Source organism: Euprymna scolopes, chromosome 9 (assembly GCF_053919585.1).
Source record: "Euprymna scolopes isolate OS-2025 chromosome 9, ASM5391958v1, whole genome shotgun sequence".
NCBI lineage: Eukaryota > Metazoa > Mollusca > Cephalopoda > Sepiida > Sepiolidae > Euprymna > Euprymna scolopes.
Genome location: NC_136490.1, coordinates 9,750,290 through 9,766,376, shown reverse-complemented (window position 1 = coordinate 9,766,376; position 16,087 = coordinate 9,750,290). Strand labels below are relative to the sequence as shown.

General features: G+C 34.7%; 1 protein-coding gene across 14 annotated transcripts in view; it reads right to left on the bottom strand.

Annotated features, from left to right (window-relative positions):
• LOC145284430 (lachesin-like) overlaps positions 1 to 16,087 on the bottom strand; it is a 1,332,212-nt gene that overhangs the window by 957,858 nt on the left and 358,267 nt on the right. The gene's annotated exons all lie outside the window — the stretch shown is intronic.

Here is a 16,087-nt window from a genome sequence, read left to right as displayed (position 1 = left end):
TAATGGACATGTGGTTAGAAGTAAAGAACCTTACCTCATGCATCGTGCGGCTCGTGTTAGGAAAGAAAAAAAAACAGAAAATAAAAATGGCCGTCCCCTGGTATTTATGGACTGAAAATCACGTGATGCGACGAGAGGGGGGAGGGGGTATGCAAATGATATGTGTTTGGGTCTCTCTATAGAAGAGCCGTCTTCTTTATTTTGGGCGTCAGTGTGGAAAGTGCAGAGAGAAGAGAACAATTGGATTTGATTTTGAGACTTTTGATCTGAGGTTGAGTTCAAATTTAACGTCAGGACATTGGATAAAAAATAATTAGTCTTCAAAAAAAATCACGGTTGCTAATATTATTTGATTCTTTCAAGATTGTATCCTTTCAATGTTTATTTGAAACACGGCTTAGATGTTCCTCTGTAGGCATACAAAACACCTTATTAGAAACAGATTTCGTAAAACTATTGAAAAAAAAAATCACAAAACAAAGGAATATATGTACTTTACTGCCTTATGTTCTTAGAATCATTATCAAGGACTAGTCTCTCCCCCCTTCCTATTATATATAAAGGGCGGCCCATAAAGATTTACCCATGAGTTCGGGTTGATTATTTACCAAAGGCATTTAGTTTGGGAATTTGAAAGTTTCTTTTATTAAACTCTATATATCTATCAATGTTCAACTGATGTTTTATTCATTTCTTTCAGGTATTCGGTAAGTTAGGGCTGATAAGGTTAAGCGCGACCAGATTGTCGCTCTCAAGACTGTGAGCGTTAGCAACAAGTGCTTCGTTAAACAGCTCAAGGTGTGTTGAAAAACAGTTTTCAATGCCTGCAAACAGTTTCAAGAGACAGGCACAATCTCTGGTAAACCAATCCCAGGCAGACCGCGCTCAATTTGCACCAAAAGTGTTGCTTCTGCAGTGAAAAAGAAGATGGAGCGAAATCCACAGAGAAGTGTGAGAAAAATTGCGAAAGAAGCAAAGATCAAGATCTTCGATGCAAAGGATTGTTAAAAATGATCTTCAGTTAAGTCCATACAAAAAACAGTCCTGGCAGTTAATTTCGAAACCCTCGAAGGAGAAACGGCTGCACAGGGGCAAGTTGATGTTGCAAGAGATGGAGCGAGCCGCCAGAAAGGTCTTCATCTAGTCTGATGAGAAGATGTTCACGGTGAGGGCTGTGACCAATAATCAGGACGATAGGATTTATGCCAAAAGTTCAAAGGATTTGTCAGTCAACGCCAGAAGCCATTTGAAACGCCAGAAACCTACTTCAGTCATGGTCTGGGCTGCTCTTGCATCCGATGGGAGCAAATCTCCGTTGATCGTGATTGAGGAAGGCGTGAATGTCAATAGTCAAGTTTATTTGAATATGTTGGAGGAAATGGTTCTGGCGTGGCTCACTGAATCATTTGGAGGTGATTTTATCTTCACACAGGACGGTGCTCCAGCTCACACAGCGAATGTGATTCAACAGTAGTGCAAGGACCATTTCCCAGGCTTCTGGGACAAGCAAATGTGGCCACCATCAAGTCCAGATATCAATCCTATGGACTTCTCTATCTGGTCCATTTTGGAGAGCGACGATTTGAGATGTTCCTACCCCAATTTGGACTCCCTGAAGGCAGCTCTTCATTCTGCTTGGGCCAAGTTGGACGAAGAAGTGGTGTGGCGTTCTTGCGCTGCAGTGGCAGCACGTATCAAGCTAATTATCAAAGAAAAAGGCGGCCAGTTTGAAATTTAATCTTTTGAGTTGGTTTGGAATATACTTCTAAACAATAGTGATCAAGCATTTTTCCATTTTCCTTTCTAGTTTTAATTTTATTAAAGTTTTCCTATGGGTAAGCCTTTATGGGCCACCCTGTATATATATGAGAGAGCGCGCGTCTTTTCCTGTATTTCCCATGTTTTAATACGAAGTACACATTTAAATTTGTTTCATCAGTTACATAAGGTAATTACTGGCTTGTGTTCTAAGATAAAATATTTTCTATCGACTTGAATATTTAATCCTGGTCACTATTTTATGTTGTATTAGTCAATAATAAAGGAGGTTTTAGGCTTTTTTGCCCTTAGACTCAAATCTATTCACATAGAAAAATTTAATAACAGAAAATTCGTCAGGATTGACTTCAGCGAAATCATATTTTGAGCGTTTTCATTGGATATTAATCACACTTCTCATTTCTAATAATTAGGGAATCGAAATTAGACTTTGTAGTAGAAGAGAAACAGAAAGATAAGGGCAGTTAATGGCGAGAGAGAAGGAAGAAATAACGGTAAGCGTAACAGCATCAACTTGTTCGGGTTTACAGTTAATAGCATCTTCGCGATTTTCTAATTACTTTGGTGGCACGTTTTACTCAATTTACTCATAAAGGATCTGAATTCGAACCTGCGGTAGATACGATTATTGTGAACTCGAATCGAGCGATGGAAATAATCCTGGCTTGCCTTATCCCAATCGTCATTGCCTCATTTGCAATTTGAAAGTTAAAGATATGTTTAAAGTTGGGAGTAAAAGTTCAAACACTGTCCCATTGTGGGAGAATTCCAGCGTCAGCAGAGATAATTTGTTGTCTTTATTTAAACATCTGGAACAACGAATTCAAAGATCTTGTTATGCAAATCAAGTTGGTTTGCGTATGTCAGATACGAAAATAAAAGGAAAAAAACAATTTGTTGTCAGAAATTTATTTTGAACTTGATGTTGAAGAGCAGAACGTAGACGAGTAGAGAGAAAATACGTCATCGAAAATGTCCAGTGATCTGTGATGCATCTTATTTTCGACTGAAGCAATGAGTTGGCCATTTTCATTTAATTTAGTAACATTGAACTTTTATCATCGAACTGAAGTCAGAGTGTAAACTTTTCCATTTACATCTGGGATATAACTATTTTTACGCTGATTTTCTCCCAAAATGGATATAATCGTTTCCTATTACAATATCAAGCAGATAGTATAACTTATTTTCGGCATTCTACGTAATTTTACAGAAATATAGCTATCACTCTCCTACAGCTTATACTACACCTTTCGTGTGAAATGTTATTTACTCATAAACGAGGGCGGCTGGATTAATATTCAACACTCAATATACGACAAATACAAGAAGTGAGTTTGTAAGAATAAATTAAACGGACGAATGTGTTTTTCCTTGTCGATTTGTATGGTGGAAATATAACTTGTGGCGTGGTCTCACGTTTTGATAAGTGCATTTTAATGCTAGGTGTGGCAGACAATGTAAAACCTATTTTAATGCTAAACGTGACATAGTAATAAGAAATTTAAAAATTCCAAGCGTGACATAGAAATAAATTTAAATTTCAAGCGTGACATAGAAATAAATTTAAATTCTAAGCGTGACATAGAAATAAATTTAAATTCTAAGCGTGACATAGAAATAAATTTAAATTCTAAGCATGACATAGAAATAAATTTAAATTCTAAGCGTGACATAGAAATAAATTTAAATTCTAAGCGTGACATAGAAATAAATTTAAATTCTAAGCGTGACATAGAAATAAATTTAAATTCTAAGCGTGACATAGAAATAAATTTAAATTCTAAGCGTGACATAGAAATAAATTTAAATTCTAAGCGTGACATCGAAATAAATTTAAATTCTAAGCGTGACATCGAAATAAATTTAAATTCTAAGCGTGACAGAAATAAATTTAAATTCTAAGCGTGACATAGAAATAAATTTAAATTCTAAGCGTGACATAGAAATAAATTTAAATTCTAAGCGTGACATAGAAATAAATTTAAATTCTAAGCGTGACAGAAATAAATTTAAATTCTAAGCGTGACATAGAAATAAATTTAAATTCTAAGCGTGACATAGAAATAAATTTAAATTCTAAGCGTGACATAGAAATAAATTTAAATTCTTAGCGTGACAGAAATAAATTTAAATTCTAAGCGTGACATCGAAATAAATTTAAATTCTAAGCGTGACATCGAAATAAATTTAAATTCTAAGCGTGACATAGAAATAAATTAAAATTCTAAGCGTGACATAGAAATAAATTAAAATTCTAAGCGTGACATAGAAATAAATTAAAATTCTAAGCGTGACAGAAATAAATTTAAATTCTAAGCGTGACATAGAAATAAATTTAAATTCTAAGCGTGACATAGAAATAAATTTAAATTCTAAGCGTGACATAGAAATAAATTCAAATTCTAAGCGTGACATCGAAATAAATTTAAATTCTAAGCGTGACAGAAATAAATTTAAATTCTAAGCGTGACATAGAAATAAATTTAAATTCTAAGCGTGACATCGAAATAAATTAAAATTCTAAGCGTGACAATCTTGCAAATCGAGTGAAAATCACTTTTTTAAAATCTATTTTTGTTTTTAACTACAAACAAACATGAGGAAAACGAGACAGTTTAGTAGTACTCCGGAGGTATCCTGAATTATAGTTGGTTCTTTTAGTAGCACTCTGTTCTTTTTTCACTGCTCACTTAATTTTTTTTTTTTTTACAAAGGAGTCACCACTTATCAAGGCCAGAGGCCACTCGAAGATAAGGGTTAATAAGTGTACAGTGGTCAATGGGAAAATGTAATTGTTAGTAGTAGGAATGTAGTAAATTGGATTACTTAAGGGGAACTTGTTTACGTTGGACTTGAAGACGACCATATAATAGTCAGCCGGAAAGCAGGCAAATAGAGACTTACACAGGTGTGCAGTTCTAAGAAAGAAACTTTGTTCATGGAATCTACGTTTAGCTTTAGGTACAGATAGAGAGTGGGTGGAAATTATTGATAGTATTTTCAGCTAGATGAGTGTTTCTCGTAAAAGTTTGGCGAGGGGGACCATAGATTGGAGCTCAGACGAGCAATTACCATGAAAATAACGATAAAGTAGAGAAAGGCTGACAACGTTTCTTCTGTGAGCATCTCTCACTAGGCTACGAAGTCTATTTTGAACCCTGTCAAGGCAGGATAAGGACTTTCTAGCAGCTCCTGCCAGATGTGGCAACAGTACTCCACCCTTTAAAGGGGGGGTTCAGGAAATTGGTTTTAGTAGTGCTGTGGAGGTTTCCTTATAGAACTGCTTAATATCCTAAACAGAGCCACTCATCTGTTTGTACGTAGTTTATCACATTTCACATAATTGTTTGTACGCATGTTATCCCACTTCATATATATATATATATATATATATATATATATTCGGAGTACGTTATCACCTTTCAAACACATCTATGTTCGCATTTTCTTCATTACACGTTACACATTTATGTTTGCATGTACGTTTTCACCGTTCGCAAACATGTCTGCATGTACGTTATCACGCGTCGCACATTAACCTTTGGACGTACGTTATCACACGTGTGCCTGCTCGTACGTTATCTTTCGCACACATTGATGTTCGTATGTATCTTATCACTTTTCACACACACACACACATCTTTGTACGCATGCAGCCGCCTTTTAAATAGCTATGTTGGAATGTACGCCATTACCTTTCACGCAGATTTGTGTTTGTACTAATTTACATTTCTTAAAAAAAAGAACAATTACGTCACTGTTTTTTTCTGTTTTCTTTTTGGATGATTACTTTTATTCCACTATTACGCACAGTTTTATTTGTGCATAATTGCATAGCACTTGAAGCTATATTTAGAGTAAATTATTCTATCACGAAAATGTCTACCAAACTGTTTTTTCAAGTTGTGGTCTACATACTTGAAACTTAATATATGGGGTATTAGAACCTGTGAAACAAAATCGCTTTTACTTTTAGCCAAAAATAGCTGCTAAAGGTTTACAATTGAAAAAAAACAGTAATTCGATGTAATTTGTAAGTTCTACACTTACGCAAATTTACATTTATACGTTTAACAGAGTTATTTTTTTTGTTTTGATATGGACTTAGCCGAGATAACAAATAACGCTGCAGAGCTATATGTTATTGTTTCGAATTTAGCTGATCGTACTCCAGTCGTCTTTATAGTTTTGAAATCGCTATATACGGACTACAATATGATAAACAATCGAAAATTAGCTATGTAATAATAATAATACGAAACCTGCCTCAAAATATATTTTACGTATGAGTAACGTCGAGTTGCTTGCTTATATATATATATATATATATATATATATATATATATTAGTAATGTGATTGATAATTTAAAATTCAAATTAGAATTAAAAATGTTTCATAAGGAACAACAGCAAAGTCAATAATTTGTACGATCGTTTCGGAAACGATGTTTTTATTGTGATAGACATTAAGCCACGGACAATAATTTTGACAGTTTTTTTTAAACAAAGTCTCCTCATCAGCAAAAGTATTGGGTGGGTTTTTTTATATGTAAAAGACACCATAAATAAACCTAGCAATTTTTAAGTAAGACAGATGTATCTTAATTGTTCGCCTTTTGAAAACCGTAATTATCGTCAAAGCATTCATTATATATATATATGCGAATGAAAAGGAAAACCTAAAATAGATAAATTGTAATCCACGTTTCATCCTTATTTCAGGTGACATTATCAGAAATGAATTAAAAAAAATGCCGAGGAAACAGGTTACAGACCACATCCGAGTGATGAGGGTAGAAACTTTATGTCCCTTCTTACTTACAAACACATTTGTAAATTCTTTTGCAGAGTAAGAAGGAACACAAATTCGTTCCCCCATCACTCGCGTGTGGTGTTTAACCTGTTTCGTCAGCATTATTTTACTCAATCCTGATAATGTCCTGTGAAATATAGACGAAACGTTGATTATTTATTTTAAGTTTTCCTTTTCATTCGCATATTTTCTATTATCGTTTCTCATACATATACACACATATCACACACGTTACGGCAACGAATATGGAAATATCGTGGGGAAATGAAGACTAGTGACAAGTTTGCGAAAATAGAGGAACTCCCCACAAGAGGATCACATTAATCCACAGAAACCACTCCTTTTGCATACAGGGTTTTAATGATTTAATAACAGAACACTAAGCATGGAACAACCAATATTGTTTATTAAGGACAGACATTTTTACAAGTGTGAGCCGATGCCAATTTAGCGCTATTCATAATATGTCGAACAATAGATGTGTAGACTAAAAAAAATTAATTGTTCACTCTGCCGTATTGAAGGGGGTTATGTTTGATTCTGGATTCAAATCCCACCTACGCATTTCAGCATTGTATAATATATTTTGCTTTTTATTACCTTCTATTTTCTTCCCGAAACTTATGGATTCTTCATTTAACTATGCTCCGAGATTGGATAGTTTGGAAGAATTTCTAAAAGACGCCCAACACATATCGGCACATAAAACCGATATTAAACCATCACACCCATCATCATCGCATATTGCAATATAAAGTTATTACTTTAAACACAACTATGTCTTATTTATTTAACACAATCTATGGATTTGTTTTTTGTGTGTATTGATATTCATATTAAAAAAACCCTTTTTTCTATTTATTTAAAAAGAAAATACAACTTTCTTATATATTGGTCGTTGAATTGCATTCATCTGCAAATGAATCTAGTAGTTTGCATATTCTTTTAAACATTCATTTCAATTAATTCTCTATTAGTTTTTTTCGGTTTTCTCATGGGATGATCATCTTTAGTTAACTATTACGTGTAATTATATTCAAGCAGATGTTCTACATGATTTATACTTGAGTAAAAAAGTTATAGTAAGCACAAACCTCATATATGTTTAAAATTTTTTGCCAAACTCCTGTCAGTTTGTGGTCTACGGACATGAAACACACACACACACACACACACACACATATATATATATATATATATATATATATATATAAGGTATTCGAATCCGTGCGGAACTTTATATTTGGGTTTTAGCCGGGGAAAATCAGTGCAAACGTGTGAAAATTAACAAAAATTAAATTTGTCAGATGAATGACGAACGACGACATTACGAATATGCATGCGTAACATAATAGTTATTCGTTCATGTTTTAATTTTTAGCCTCGCAGCAAACGTGTCTTCATAGCTCAGGCATTAACGTCAAAGGAAAAAGTGAATCGTTAGCTAAATGTTTTGGTTTCGATTCTCGGTGATGGCGCACGAATCTATTTTTTACTTTTTAAATCTTTACTTTATATTGGGCCTCATAATATAATAAATACGAAATGTGCATTAATCAAAATATAATTAAGCGTATTTTACGAACAGACAATGCCGAGCGGCCTGCTAGTCTAACATAAAACCAAAGATATCGAGCACCCGATACTTTTTAGAAACCGTATTGTATGGTAAACTGGTGAGTTGTAAAAGAAAGAGGCTTGGGCATACCTGATTGTATAAGTCACTTTCTGACATAAGATATATATATATATATATATATATATATATATATATATATATATATATATATATATATATATATATGTGTGTGTGTATAAATAATGGAAGTCGCTTTAGACACAGCATGAAACCACTTGATATACGGAGCTAAAATACTAGGTAAAAAATAGCCAACGATAACTGTTAGATTCCAACACAGAAACAACGATTCTTCCTTTATAAGAAACATAACTCTTGGAATGTAAGGACTAACGGACAAAATAAGAGAAGCAAGAATTACGAGGCTGCCGAAAGTAAAACCAAAGCCCACTGTCTACTCTCCTTATATATTCTTGCTAGCGATTTTTTTTATGTCGTGTAATTTTGTGCTAGAGTCACAAGCCTTTAGTTGATCAGCATCGACTTATCGTGTTGTTAGAAGGCGCATATTAAACCTGAAACCCTTTATCCCATAAGAAATACAACGCCAGCTATAATGTGACGTAGAACATCTGAACGTGTTTTGCAAAATAACATGAAACATCACTGAAAAAATTTAGACCCATTTATAAGTCGAACTGGATTAGATTGTGAAAGGATAAAAAATTATTGGCTAAATATTTTACAATAGTTTGAAGACGACATCTCGTTATTTATAGATCTTAACTGTTCTCATCGTGGCTTGCTATATAATAATATACTAAGTAAATCCCATGTTCGCAATACATTATCACCCTTTACCCCTTTTTGAAAAGATGGAATGATCCGAACGAAAATCTAATCCAAAAATGTAATTCTTTAAAATTTTCTCCAATACCACAGCTGTGTCGTACGTGAAAATCAAACTAAAACGGTTTTCTTAGTGTTTAATGTTACATTAATGTGCAGTATCTATAAAGTTCAAAGATTGCACAATAATATTATAGGGTCTGCGTTTGCGCCAGATGTCCGTAGAATGAAAATATTAAACTATAACTAAGATTTGAAGATGAGCATCCATACCCAAATATAGTCTAAAACTATGTTAATCAGTAATTAAATAATTACTAGCAGGACCTGTGGAAATTCCACTGCGGACTCTTTCATATGTAATATATTAATATTGGTATTCTGTGGATGCTCAGCGTAAATGGAGACCCCTCCCAATATATTATAACTCTTTTGTTAAAACCGCAAAAGTATTTATCTAATTTAGTAGGGACGCTCGGCGTAGTCGGACCGTAAAATACGCTTAAATATATTTTAATTTATGCAGATTACGTGTATTTTATTATAGAGTCAATTTTCTTCGATTCTTATAAGTAGTATAACGTTATTATTTAAAAAATAAAAAATATATCCATATGACTTTGGTGCATCAGCTTTAACCAAAACTAAAACTTATGAAGAATTCTCTGTAAAATTATTTATTATAAGAAATGGAGGAACATAGCAATTAAACGACAGTCACTCAAAAGAAAAAAAATGTAATCACGACACACAAAATAACACACGCGCTATCGTATTAATATATAGATATGTTAGTTTGAACAAACGGAGGTACAATATTGTGGGGTTTGCGTCCATACCGGTGGAATATTTTAAATATACGAGCAAAAAAAAAAAAATCACAGATGAGGAATACGACTGTGAAATTGTCACTATTTATATTTTAGTCGTTTTATTCATCAATATTGCTTAGGTGCCCTTTCATGTAATCTCTACAGAAATTCAAATACAAAACTTCTATTGGGGTTGTTACTTTCATGCCGTGTCCCGTCAGTTTATTTGAGTTTATTCAAAAGGAATTAAAGACGTCTAGATGAAACATTTTTGTCTGAATTCTATCTGAAATGTTCCACTATGAAGAAAGGTACCTAAAGTCGGACAGTAAAACAGGCGCAATTTCGTAAATATGACAAAGATACAAACTCCACTCAAAAACGTTTGAATGTCTTGTTTCGTGCGTTTTTCTAGGATGTAAGTGGACCACTGTGTAAATGGGTTTACCGTCTACACACCTTTATTTATATATTTTTAACTTTTAGCAATAACTAAAGAATGGAAAATTCCATTAAATGCTAATAGCAGAAATGCAGTTACGTGTACCCAAAGTTGCGTTATGGAAGGAAGTTCGTACTGACACGTTTTGAGGTAGAAAGTTTCTTTCTCTCTGGCAGGTTAACCAAGTGCGTTTGTTCGTGTTTTCTAAGGTTCAACTTTGTTTACCATTGTCTTGAGTGGGGAGCAAGCGGTGGAAAAACTGACGTAGAATACTAGCTTTATCGAAAGAAACACAAAAAAGCAGGAGCTATTCAGAGCTTTTTTAACCAGAGGATGTGCAGTCACTAAAGGCTACTTGAAGATCACGGTGAATGAGTGTCAGATCAACTGCGATAACACCGTGATGATTGTTAATGACGGAACTTTTATAGCGTTTTATTATTTAAAAGGACGACTCAGCAATAACGTATTTACATTAGATTTGAAACGACTATGTTATAGTCTGCTGGAAAACATCCTCGTGGCATCGTGTTTTAAAGACGGACACTTCTGTGAAAGAAACTCATAATTTTTGCTTAGTTTTAGACACATACAGAATCTAAGGGTATTGATAATAGTGGTTGTAGTTAGACAAGTGTCTAAGGCGAATGTTATATAGAAGTGGCGGCCAATAGATAGCTCAGCCAAGCAAATACCATGAATAGAACGATAGCACCGAGATAGGCCTGGAACGTCTATTATTCTCAGAGAAAGAGGAAATAGAGAGGATAAAAGGTCCTCGCCCTCTAGATTATTGGAGATATTTATTCTATTCTGTTATCCATTGTAGTAGCTTACAGGTGGGTTTAGCCGTTGTTTTTTTTTGCTTTACGGCATATCAACCCTTTTCAGCTTATTTACTGCTGAATCCAGTGATTTGAAACAATTCTTAAAAGAACATATTTGTTTTTTTTCAAGTTGGTTTCTATTTAACCCATAGTTGGAACCCTAATAGGAACTACCACTCCGGGTTAGAGTGGACCTGGGAGCAATGGATATTAAAGGGTGGCTCCATATTCTCCAAAGCCAGAAAGTTGGGGCCTCAGCTTACAGCTGGTAGACGAAATCACAGAAGCTTTGATTGTTACATCACAAATGCGACTTCAGAGCAACGACAATCTATTTTTGTCGAGGAGGTGGACTACAGACAAACCTTTTAGATCGAAAAACACTCGAAATTTATCTCGTGATAAATTTACGAACAAACGTGCTTTTGCATTTTGCTAAAATAGATTTAATATCGGAGTTCAAAACCTAGCGTAGCTAATTCATGATATACGATTAATAGAACAGAAGGTGCAGTTTTACTCAAAGCAGAGGCGGTTTTACCATTATTACCTTTTCATTCGCACAAAGATTATCACAATATATGAGCTTAGTGTTCTTATGCAGAATAAAAATCGTGATGATATAACATTCAGAAATCCATTCTTAACATTGGAAGAGGGTCACTTACTATTCTGCACTTTTACCAAAAAAAAAAAAAAAAAATAAAAAATAATAATATACAAAAGATGCCGTGAAATTTTTTACTTGAAAATCTTATCTGAAAATTACAGTCCGTATTCTGTATACGGCCCGGACTTTGAGGGTGATCGCTTAATTGTGATCTCGAAGAAGTCAGAGTCGATAGTTGAGCTGTGCATTACACGGATCTGAAAAAGGTAATGCGTATTTCATTGAAAGTTGTTGTTCATATTAGAAAGAAGGTTCAGTGAGAAAGGTTGAGAATATTTCAATGAGTAAATTCGTTATAAGTGAGCAGACGACAAAAGGGTTCAAGCAGCGTGTGTGTGTGTGTGTGTGTGTGTGTGTGTGTGTGTGTGTGTGTGGTGCTTTGTGAGAGTTAAGGCTGTCAAACAGAGGGACGCCGATCGGGGAACTTCGGCTAAACTAGTTTACTGAAGGAAAATCTGGCTTTTTTTAAAGAGGTGGTTCAAAGACGATTTCGAATAAATTCAGGAAATCTTGTTTGGCCAAAAATTGTTTTTCTTTTTTTTTTATAAATTCAGGTTGGTGTATGCACATACAATGTGCGCAGAAACAAATTTAAGTACTACAAAATTTTGCATCCTAAATTCCATGGTCATAGATCTTATTTACTGGACTTAACAATGCACACCCCTACTAAAATAGCTTATCTGTCCACCACACTCCTGTCTGATTAATGTAGCGTGATAAAGAAACAACAAATAGTGGCCAATTGCTTTTCTCTTAAAAAGGAAAACGACGTCATTATCGGCAGAAAGCTCATTTTCTCATGCGGCTGTGAAATGACATTGGCGTATCAATTTCTTTTCGGCTTGATATCTTTTATCAGGTTGTTGACAAAACTGATCAAGTTTCCGTTCCTAAGCAACTACTAAAAAAGAAAAAAAAACTAAGGTGACTTATCCTACTTATAAGTCTGTTGATTGTATCGAATGTCTGCCTGAAAGTTTTTTTTTTTATTGGATTGATGTCAGTTTCAATGAACGACAGAATAGGCAGATGAGTAGGTTGTTGGGTTGAAGGGGAGAGAAGAGCACGTGACAACTAAGAACGCCTCCCCCGCCCCGAGCAATAGGAAAACTACTTTAAGAACAGGACATTTTTTTTCGTGATTTGCAGAAAAAATATTTCCATATTCTACATCACATAAAAGATAAGAAATCTAAAAAATATATCTTATGTTTTGCATCCTAAATCTATTTCAGTAATAACAAAATTCCATTAAATTCTCTTACACAAAAGGAAAAATATATAAATATGCCAAATAAAGCTACTACTGTATCATGTTTGATATTTTTTCGCCGGTGTGCATATTAGCTGACGTCATAAAGAGATGATAGACGCTGTCTTTGTGCTACTAAAATAAAATATAGATGACCTATGAACCGACCGTTATCTATTTAGTGAGTGCTTTGTTTTTTTTTCAGGCGCTTTTGAATAATCCGTCACTAGTCTGAGGGAGATAACTCCATTTTACTAAGAGATCCATTCATTTTTTTATGCGAGAATTTGGGACGCTAATTAACGAAAAACATTTAACATTGCAAAACATTAAAAAGAGGCTGTTATTTGGGCTTGACGACGAACGCCCTGGAAAAGTCACTTTTGATTACTTAAAAAATGCTCTGGAAAAGTCACTTCCGAATAATTCTAAGAAAAAAAAATCAGTGATGAATTATACAAAGCGCATTTTATGGAGGGGACGTAGATTTCCAAAAATTAAAACATTAATGCTAATATCAAATATAATCCAACCCTGCCTGTTCTACAAATACTTTACCGGTGAATGATCTAACGAACTGCAAGCCACCCCTTCACAGTAAAGATCCTTAGATGTAAGAGAGCCTTCTACTCCAGTAGTTTCTTCTCCAGAACTGCTAGACTTTGGAATTCTCTTCCCGGTTCCTGCTTCCAATTGTACTAACATGCAGAAGTTCAAGTGTAACGTGGACCGACATCTTGCTACCCAACTCCCCACATAGTACCCATGTAGCTTATGCCCCCCGATAGTAGCCCATTACATCAAAGTGGTAATGTGTCTTGTTTGGGGTGAAAATATAATTTAAAAAAAATCAGTGCAGTATTAAGATTATTCTTAATGAGTACGCATATATCCACTCATTCATTAATTCACAAGACCAACTGTCGAAATCCAGAGGGTATAGTAAAGTATTAAGTCTCATGATCTTATTTTTTATCTTGACAACGTGCATACTGGAAAACGTCACAAAACGATGACGTCATCCATTAACACACAAAGGATAACTGATATAGTGGATACTGTTACAAAATGTCATTTATCAAAAAGGAGGGAAAGGGCCTATTTTACTCAACCCATTACCCGAAGGGTCCAATTAAATAACCGCCAAGCATAGAAATTTAAATCAGCAGAGATTTAGTTTTTCAACATGTTCTAACACACTTTGGTAATACTTGTTTAGTAGACAGTTTGATAGTACAAGGTTTTAAAAGCTTGGAAGTGAAAGTTAGTCAAGAAAATATGTGTTTCTCTTGTGTTGTATGGACAGTTTTCAACGGTTCCTCATGCGTAAGTTTACTAGATTTTCCATTAACCCATTACGATTAAAAACGTATCTATTGGCCCATCAGACATGAAAGAATTTTCGTCTGCATTTTCTAGCGTTGTTCCCTAAATGAAATATTCTTGAAAGAGAGTGGAAGTCATTTTATTTTAAATTCGATTTTTATCACACATCTGTACTAAACTAACTTTATTTTAATAGTTCATGCATATTGCTCCCATATAAACTGCTACAAATAGTTATGTAGTCTGCAAGCCATGATAAACTTATATAAAACAGGAGTTGGAACAGATTTATCAAGTGTATTACCAAGACTGCTGCATGGTCTCTCACTATTGGACAGGGTTTAAGAGTCGCCAACCTAATAAGTCCCCCCATTTCCAGCTAGGCTGCAACTTCTGGCCCATCGACGAAATGTTGCATCCCTCTACCCGATTTACAAGTGTTTTAATGGTAGGTGCTTTAACGAACTTAAAGCTTGTACTCCCTCCAAGTAAATACCCCGACACACCCCACAAGCAGCAAAACCCCATCACTATACAATAGAAGTCTCGGAAATCCTTCTACTCTAATAGTTTCTTCCCTAGAACTGCTAGATTTTAGAACTCCCTTCCGGGTCCCCGCTTCAAATTGTACTGACATGCAGAAGTTCAGGTTTAATACAAACAGGCATCTTGCTGCTCAACTCCCTACATAGTATCTCTGCAAATTATGTCTCTTATACCCAGATAGTAGCTCCAGACCCTACATTAAAATGGCACTGTGCCTTGTTTGGCATGAAAATGCAGAAAAAAATCGAAAAATAAATGCTACAGTCGACAAGATAAAGGTTAAACAACATAGAAATTACATCACTTAACATTCAAATTGACATGATTCATTTTTAGAGAGAATTTCGATCCTGTTGTAAATATTAAAGGAATAGAAAAATTAATTTTTTTTATTCTAGTGTAACATTCTTGTACCCAGTCAAGAAACTGGAGTTATTTATCTCCTTTCCACAGCAGGATGATGTGACTAAAGGGTCAGGAATTGGAATTTGAACACATAGCACTATAGAGAAAGAGTACTTTGGCCTTCAAAACAAGCCTGGGCAGCCCAGTCAGCATTCACTATTAGGAGCGCCTTTGACGATTAACAATAAACTAATCTCTTCTTAAAGGCAGAAAGCAAAGCCTGGGAAAGTGGACCTCATAGAACTGCTAGAGACATACCTCGGTTTACAAGGAACAAGCCAGCTCACGACTGTTGCATGCACTGTCGAGTGTATAGCCTTGTACTGAACAAAAAATTAGCTCGAGAGTACATTGTAGAAAACTTATCTAACATTTCCTACGATCGTAATGCGTCGTCATGCAGCGTGTGTCTTGGGCAGGACATGTTTAATTTCACACGATCCAGTTCTGAGTTGCACAGTTTCTCGCGTTGGTTCATGATGGAATTAACTTATTACGCGTCATGCTAAGAACGGGCACATCAAATAAAACTTTGGCAGTATATTAAACGGCATTAATTACCCGCACTCCATATAAGATAAGGCAGAACATGTATAAGGTTACATGGCACCAATTATTAATTTTTTTGAAGAAGTAGCGCAATGTGTTGGGTCGTTAATAACATATCAATAACAATTATACGTTATTTAGCCGAGATAGTCTATCTATATATCTATAAAAGTGAGCGTGTCTGTGTGTGTACATTTACCTACGCAATAACTCAATTTTCAGTCTACAGACT